The sequence below is a fragment of the Rattus norvegicus genome, chromosome 2 (genome assembly GCF_036323735.1).
Source record: "Rattus norvegicus strain BN/NHsdMcwi chromosome 2, GRCr8, whole genome shotgun sequence".
Taxonomy (NCBI): domain Eukaryota; kingdom Metazoa; phylum Chordata; class Mammalia; order Rodentia; family Muridae; genus Rattus; species Rattus norvegicus.
The window spans coordinates 72,171,834-72,180,618 of record NC_086020.1 but is presented as its reverse complement, the minus strand read 5'-3'; the positions used below and the strand labels follow the sequence as shown (position 1 = coordinate 72,180,618).

The following is an 8,785-nucleotide window of genomic DNA, read 5'->3' as shown; positions in this document are numbered from 1 at the left end:
CTAATATAAAAAATAATATCTGTAAATTATTAATTATTCTAATTATTAATAGTCCATTTTATATGGATAGTTTATATATATTAACGTTTTATAATCAATCGATATGTTATTTTTATTTTCCTTTTATTCTTCAGTATGGATTGAAGTTTAATGAAAGAAAAGATACACATAAACTTTCATAGATATAAAAGAATTTAGAAGGGTCAGATTTAGTGGTGACTTGATAGAACAGGGCAAGCAAATAACTCTTTTAAAAACTACAACATAGATTCCTGTGAATATACATACACACATGTGTATCTATATACATTTTGTGTTTCAAACAACTCTGATTTTAAAATGGTAGAAATTCAGACATGGTAGCGCTTACCTATAATTCCAGGATTTGAGAGGTAGATGGAATTGGAAGCCATCCTCATCTATACTCTGTGTTGAATGCCAACCTGAAGAGATTATGAGACCTTGTCAAAGAGAGAAAGAAAGGGAGGTGGGAGAGAGTGAGAAAAGAAAAAATTAGTTTGCTTATGCCCATGTCAACTATATGAAACATTCCTAAGTGTACAATGAAAAATGCAGAACACAGAATTCTGATGCAAGAAACTAGGAGCTCAAATCAATCACTAACCACTAACCACTAACCACTAACTGTTCAACATGACCCTAGGATCACAGGGGATGAAGGGATGGCATTAGATTGAAGAATATTTATAACTAAGCAGGAGATTCTTACCCTTCCTTTAAGAGAAGAATAGTTTTGTTTGAAGAAGTTGAAAAGTTTGTTGAGACTTGACAAGAATACACAGTGGTGAAAATCTGTGATTCCAGAAATTCAAATGCTGAGGCATTTCATGGTTTCAGAACAGCAAGTGTTACAAATCAAGATGAGTCTCAAGAACATTAACCAAATGAACCATATTCAGTCCCCCAAGCTTATAACTATGAAGTTAGAAGTAGGGAATCTGGAGTTCAGGATAATTGTCAGTGACATAAGGAATTCAAGAGCAGTCTGAGCTTGAAAATCTATGTTATCACTAGAACATATAGTAGCCTTTTGACCATTTTGGATATGGTGCATGATGAGAATAACAAGAAAGAGCAAGTAAGTTTTCATTACTGTCCTTCTTAGAGGCCAGTGGGACAGTATAAGGGCAGAGGACCACCAGGAGCAAATGATGAGGTCCAGGATATGTGGAAGGTTTGGTGGATTCATTCTGGCTCATCTATCAGGGCATGAGAAGAAGAAATCTCTCCTTTACTGAAAATATTCTAAACAACAGATCAGTAAGTATAGTTGATGTGGGTATGGCCATGTCCAGGAATACCTGTGGTGAATGCAAATATTTCTATGCTCAAGGTTAGACTCACAAACATTCTACTTACCTAAGTGTGACTGTGAATCATTGACTATTGCGTTCATCTTCCTCCTTCCATATATGTATAGCTAAAGACTGTTCTCTGTGGACACTAACTCTCTGACCCACCCCCTTGTCCCATACATAATAAACAAGCTGAGGTTTGAGCTTCTTCTGTTGTTGATGCTACTTCAGCAAAGAGAATACATAACACTTGACCCAGCTTTTCTGTACATGTGTTGTATAATTCTATTTTTATTTTCATTCATTTAGAATCTTATTCAAGTCAAGGTACTGAGCTAAGCAGGACATAGCAAGCAAAGAAACCAGAGATAAAATAAAGAGTTCCAAAAAAGATCTATATGTAATTAATTTAATATATGAAATATGAATTTTCTCATTCAGGTCTCTCAGTGCATTTATCATCACGATGAATACTGATTTGTGTCACACAAATCACTTTTCTTGACCTTAGAGTTAAATATTTTAGCATTAACAACCTATTACAAACTATTTGCTATTATTCAGATTCACTTCATTTAAGGGTTAATACCTGAATGCCTACCCTTATAAGATGACTGACAATACCAGAATTTTAAATGGTAAGACATTTAGGGTTAATTTAGGCCTAATTCTCTGAAGCTATTTAGCTACCGAAAGGAACCTGTTGTTCACTAATGTTATTTATTGTCCAGTTCTCTTCATACCACATTATTTCCCTCTGAAGTAGTTGCTTCTTTTCAGTGCAACTCCAAGTGACATTTCTCAATTTACTATATACCATTTGATTCAGAAATCTTGCATCTTTGCCCTATGACATCCAAGCGACACAGCTCTGTTTTGTTGCTGTTTTGTTCTACTTTGCTTTGTCTTGTTTTTTATTTGTTTATATTTTGACTAGTAGATAATGGAACAAGAACAACTTGATATCCTTGTGAATGTCAAGGACATGTTGCTGGTGGTTAAAGGAACATAGAGGGTGGGGGAATTACTACAAATGGGAAATGGGTTGGTCTAACCTGGTGGGGACACGGTACTTTGAGATCTATGCCAAAAGTTTGAAAACTATGGGTTCTACTACCCCAGTACAAAAATTCAGAAGCATGGAAGAGTCTTAAATACATGGGCACTGGGGAAAATTTCCTGAACAAAACACCAGTGGCTTATGCTCTAAGATCAAGAATCGACAAATGGTACTTAATAAAACGGCAAAGCTTTTGTAAGGCAAAAGACACTGTCATTAGGACAAAACATATTAAGAAAAGATCTTTACCAATCCTACATCTGATAGAGGGCCAATATCCAAAATATACAAAGAATTCAAGAGGTTAGATTCTAGAGAACCAAGTCAGCATATTAAAAATGGGGTACAAAGCTAAACAAAACATTCTCAGCTGAAGATTATCAAATGGCCAAAAAGCACCAAAAGTAGTGTTCAATATTCTTAGTCATCAGGGAAATGCAAATCAAAACCACCTCACATCAGTCAGAATGTCTAAGATTAAAACCTCAGGTGATAATAGATGCTGGTGAGAATGTGGAGAAAGGGGAACACTTCTCCATTGTTGGTGGGATTGCAAATTGGTACAACCACTCTGGAAATCAGTCTGGAGGTTCCTCAGAAAATTGGACATTCCACCACTACCTGCTATACCTCTCTTGGGCATATTCCTAAAAGATACTCCAGCATACAATAAAGACACATGCTTCACTAAGTTCATAGCAGCCAGGAACTGGAAAGAACCCAGGTGCCCTTCAACAGAGGAATGGATTCAAAAAAATGTGGTACATCTACACAGTGGAGTACTACACAGCTATCAGAAACAATGACTTCATGAATTATATAGGCAAATGGAATGAACTAGCAAATATCATCCTGAGTGATATTACTCAATCACAAAAAACATACTTTGTATGCACTCATTGATAAATGGATATTAGCCCAAAATCTCAAATTGCCCAAGATGCAATCTACAGACTACAGGAAGCTCAAGAAGAAGGATGAACAAAATTCAGATGCTCCCACTCCTTCTTTAAAGGGGTAAAAATATTCATAGGAGGGGATATGGAAGCAAAGATTAGGGCAGAGACTCAAGGAATGGCCATTCAGAGCCTGACGCACATGTGGGCCATATCTATACAGCTACCAAAACTAAATAATATTGATGAAGCTAAAAAATTCATGCTGAAAGGGACTGGATATAGATCTCTTCTGAGAGACACATGCAGAGCATGTCCAATACAGAGGTCAATGCTAGCATCAAACCACCGAACTGAGAATAGGATCCCCTTGGGGGGAATTAGAGGAAGTATTGAGAGAGTTGAAGGAACTTGCAACCCCATAAAAACAACAATGCCAATCAACCAGAGCTTCCAGTAACTAAACTACTACCAGAAGACTATACATGGACTGACCCAGGGCTCCAACTGCATATGTAGCAGAGAATAGCCTTGTTGGGGCACCAGTGGAAGGGAAAGCCCTTGGTCTTCCCAAGGTTGGACCCCCCCCCAGTGCAGGGGAATATGGGGAAGGGCAATTATTGGATGTATATGGGGATATTCCCGTATGGTGGAGTGGTAGGGGAGGGAATGGGGGCTTATGGGCAGGAAACTGGGAAGGGGAATAATCTTTGAAATGTAAGTAAAGAAATATGTAATAAAAATAAAAAAATACTCCCCCAAAAGAAAACCCTGTTCTTTTCACCTTAGCGCACCTACTATTTTGATAGTAATAGATATGCTCTGAATACAGCTTTTTATTCCAGATTGTAAGTCTACTGTTCTAGGTTCTCAAACATGAAGTATCATAGAATAAATATTATAGTCCCAAAAGTTCAGAATGCGGTAGTGAGAAAATATTAGACTGAAGCAAGACTAGAACATAATAATGCAGTCGTACAGCTTCATGATCAATGTCAAACAAACAAGATTGCTTTGCTTCCAACATACAACTCTGTTAGGTCAGATAGATCCCATTGTATTAGCTCCAACATCGTGGCATGTCCTATGAAAACACAGGCTTCACTTTCAAGTCTTATCCCTGCTTTCAAAACCCAAAGCCTGTTAGACTCTTCACCTCTTGAGACAATTACATATAGCTGGACCACAGGAGTTCTCTTCTACTCCAGAGGAAGAGTCCATGATGCCTCCATTTTTTCACTGTTCATGTCTCTAAAAGCATTACATGTGGATGAAACTGCCATGTTCAACTTCCATCACTGAATGGACTCTTTCCTCCTGGAATCAAAGCAGCTACAGAGTTTCTCCTTGTTAGTTTTCAGGAAGAAAAACAAAACCAAAATCAAACAAGCAAGCAAGCAAAACTCTCAGGCTGTCTTTGGGAGGCTTAAAAATGACAGAAAAGTCGGAGTATTTTGCTCTGAGGGTATCCTATGATTTATTTCAGTGAAGAGCAAACCACTTCATAAAAGACTTAATCTTGTTAACAAATATTGACCTTTTTCCATTGCATATATTAGCCTCAAGCAAGTTCTCAGGACATGGGCAGAGCACAGTAAGCTTCTTGGCAAAATGGAAAGGCCAACTATGCACTGAAATCTCTTGGGCTGAGGCCTTAGGGTCACATAACCCTTAGCACTTCAGATTTCCAGGCTCCCACTAGAATGGCACTCTAGGCTGTGCTCAGAACTTTTACCTACTTTATTACAAGCTACAAAATATTCTACCTTCTTTCTTAGAAAAACATGGTTTCAGCCAAAGCTCATTTTCTGGTATGACCCTTTCTTTGAACATAATTTTCTATTGCTGTGATAAAAAACATGAACAAAAATGACTTACAGAAGAAAGTTGTTGTTTTTGCTGATGGTCCTAGTGAAATAATTGTCCACCATGACATAGGGGCATGGAATAAACCAGTCATGAAAAGAAAACAAACAAAAAATAATTCATACCCTCATGTTATATAACAAAGCATTTTCTGGGGAGACACAACACACAAGTTTCTCATCCCAGATTGGGGCCCTATGATAGAACAATGCCACCAGGTACAAAGTGATGAAGAAATGCATAAAATTGGTAATACACACAGCAGTACTAATGAAGGGTTACTTTTAGAAACAAAAGTCACCTAAGACAGCTATGTTCCCCAAGTATGATTTTCAGCTCACGAAAAACACGAACCTTTGGCATATTGTGAAACCTTCAGATGACTCTAAAGGCTGGAAAGTATACTTTCCAAGGACTTTACTGGGTCCATACCTCTTGCCTTTACTGGTTTCTGGTTCTTTCAGGCAGCTGGTCTGCTCTCAACATAGTCTCCTGAGTTCCTTGATTTGTTTATTCTGGGAGAGAAAAGCATAGTAAATCTGAAATGTATCAGGGACTTCCTGAAGCTATTTTGAGTTGCTTACCTTCCTGGTTCTGGTGCAGGGTGGAATGTTCAGGTCTCCTAAGAAGCTGTTACAGAGAAATTGTTACACATAAGCCAAAGCATGGGCCTGATCTAAAGAGGGGGAACTGGTGTGAGGCTTTGAATAGCAAACCTGCACCAAGGGGCATTATACTTCGTGCAGCAAAGCTACATCAGCAGCTCCTGCTTTCTACTATTGCTATCAGCTGGGGACCAAGTGTTTATATGCCTGAAACTGTGAAAAAATATTTCTCATTTGAATCAATCACAATAAAACAGATTTCAAATTTTTGTAGGATAATTAATACATGGAAATAGATAATTCTTTGGATCCTTTTAATATTTTCTTGTCCTGTTATAACAATGGACACACTGGATCACCAACTCTATGCAGGAAAATGGCATGAAAACTAGAGATTTAATTCCTGTAGACTGTGATTTCTCAGGATTTTATTCAGTCAACTTCTATAGATGAGATATTTGGTCTTATATGGAAATTTATTCTGTCATTTAGCTAAACTGAAACAGTACCACTTCTTTTCTAAACATTTACATTCATGTATACAAATAAATGATAAAATTTAAAATGAAAAGTAGAAACTGAAGAGATGCATGACTTCCTACGTCCCTAAGTAGTAAGTAAGTATGTGACCCTAAAGAGAACATACACTCCAAGACCTCACTGAACAACTTTGGAAAAGAGGATATAATTAGGAGGGGATATTTTGTAGACTAGAGAGGGAGATATGTGTATTGTGTATGATTATAATACACTGCATATATTTATAAAATTTTCAAGGAAGATATATATATATAAACATATAATATATATTTATAATAATATATATAAGCCTATTATATATATAGGTTTTATATATATATATAGGTTTTATATATACCTATATATACCTATATATGTGTGTGTTTTTAATCTTTTTTTTTTTTTAATCCAATCAGAGAAAGAAATTTGAAGTCTTTATTGAACCAATTGCATGTTAGGTTACAAAGGTATTTCACTTTTCCAAAATGCTGTTTCTCTTTGTAGACCAATCTGGCCACAAAAGGCTACCTGGCTAAGTATTAGCCAGAAACTTCTAAATCCCAGTGTGATCTTCTTGTGGCATTTTTCCAACAAATAATGCAGACCAAATCACAAGATGGCCACCTCACTGGTCACATGGTCCTTAGGTTAATGAGCAGAGGCTGACAGGCTGTCTCCTCACTCTTCCAAGAACCGCCCAAGTGCACACTGCAGAAGGAAAGTTTGTTTTGAATACCACAGGACAGAAGGACAGGCAGCTCATAACTCCAGTGGAAAAACATATAGGAGAGCTGAGTGGCAACAGCAGGCACTGTGATAACCTGGGCTGTCAAAGTCTCTCCGTTACTCTGGCATGCAGTTGGAGATCCCATGGCTATGAGCAGCCACAGCCCTTGGAAACATGCTTTAATCTTTTAAGGTAAAAAAACCCACTTCTTTTATCTGAACATTATTTTAAAATTCTGTTCCTCCTCTGAACCCCTATGTTGAAGGTCTAATCCATAATTTGACGATTTGGGGACTTAAAAATGAGATAATTAAGATCAACAAATTCCTATGGTGAATTAATTTTTCCAGTGGAAGGTTGGAGTAAATAAGCATTTGACATTAGAAACAGAGGAGCTCTGAGATCTTATGCTTTGTCTCTGCATTCAAGCTTGAGAAAAGACCTTCTGATGAAAAAAACAAACTTTGCAAGTTTGGGAGAAACTTCTCCAAAATCTAACCTTGCTATTCTACACACAATAATTTCCAGACTTTAGAACTGCAAATAATAAGTAAATAAATTCTCCTTTTTAACCAAGTGAATATTCTGTGATATTCTATGGAAAACCAAGTTGACAAGGACGTATTATACTCTTTCAAAGCAAAGTTTCAATAATACAAATTTCTTAAACTATGCACCAGGCTTGAAGACTGACTTGAGAAAGGGGACAGGGTTATTCTGTTGAGGGCTACAACAGAAAAATACATGATTATTGTCAAAAAGGAGAAAAACTACTTTTGTCAAAATGTTAAGAAACACATGATGACATTGTGACCTTTTTGTTTGTGTGTGTTTGAAAGATTTTATGAACCCTGAAACCAATTATCTAAATAAACAGAATTATAAAGGAAATTATAGAAGTGAAGTCATAATCTTTCTCATTGCATAAAACCAATTGTGAATGCTTATAGAAAAATTGAAAATTTAATTATCAAGCAGGGGAAATCTGAACTTGAAGACTGGAGAACTCTTTGCCTACCCACATTGAAAAGAAGTGAAGATTTTTTTAGCTTTTGTTTTTGTGATTGTTTTTTTCCTTAGAAGAACACAAAAAGTACAGTTGGACATCTATTTGGAAAGGACACTAGGGGATCATGACGTACAAATTAATAACCCACAGCAGCAGAATCCAATAATATAAATATATTTATACAGATGAATTAACACCAATGTGGACTACATGATGAGCTGACAGTGACATTTGGAAGCAAAAATGCTATCCAGTTCAAGTATAGGGACAAATGTATCCATAGAGACTGTATAAGTTTCCAGGTTGGCCAACTATATACAATTTCTTTTTTTTTATGCCACCTGGAAATCCAGAGATCTTTGTGATTGGACCACTCCATAGAAGATGTGGTTTCTGGAACAATTTCTTTGAAATTCCATAGGCAATCAATTAAGTAGACACTTTTAAAAGTACTAATTAATATTTTATATAATTTCAGGGCTGTAGGCTTTAGAGTTGCATGAGACACACTGTCTCTTTTAATCCCCTTCTATCTTTTTCCTTTTGGGTTGTGAGTGTCTCCTATGTATAGCTTACAAGGCATTTTTGCAACTCATTACTACTCTTTCACAGGTTCAGAAATGTGGACGAATTTCACCTCCAGTAGATTCTATGTCCTAAGTCTTTCCCATGTCCGATTTAAACACTTAGATTAGACTTTGTTCTTTAGAGTTCAACATTACTACCAGAACAAATTAATAGCTTGAGGCTTTGGGGAAGGGATGAATATATTTTGAATGCAAAATAA

The 8,785-nt window shown here is 36.6% G+C and overlaps 1 non-coding gene across 1 annotated transcript; it reads right to left on the bottom strand.

Annotated features, from left to right (window-relative positions):
- Nucleotides 1-7,040: 7,040 nt before the first annotated feature.
- Nucleotides 7,041-7,169, bottom strand: LOC120101245 (small nucleolar RNA SNORA44). Its single transcript, XR_005501624.1, has one exon. It is a non-coding gene; the product is annotated as a small nucleolar RNA SNORA44 (small nucleolar RNA).
- Between the last annotated feature and the right edge of the window lie 1,616 nt (nt 7,170-8,785).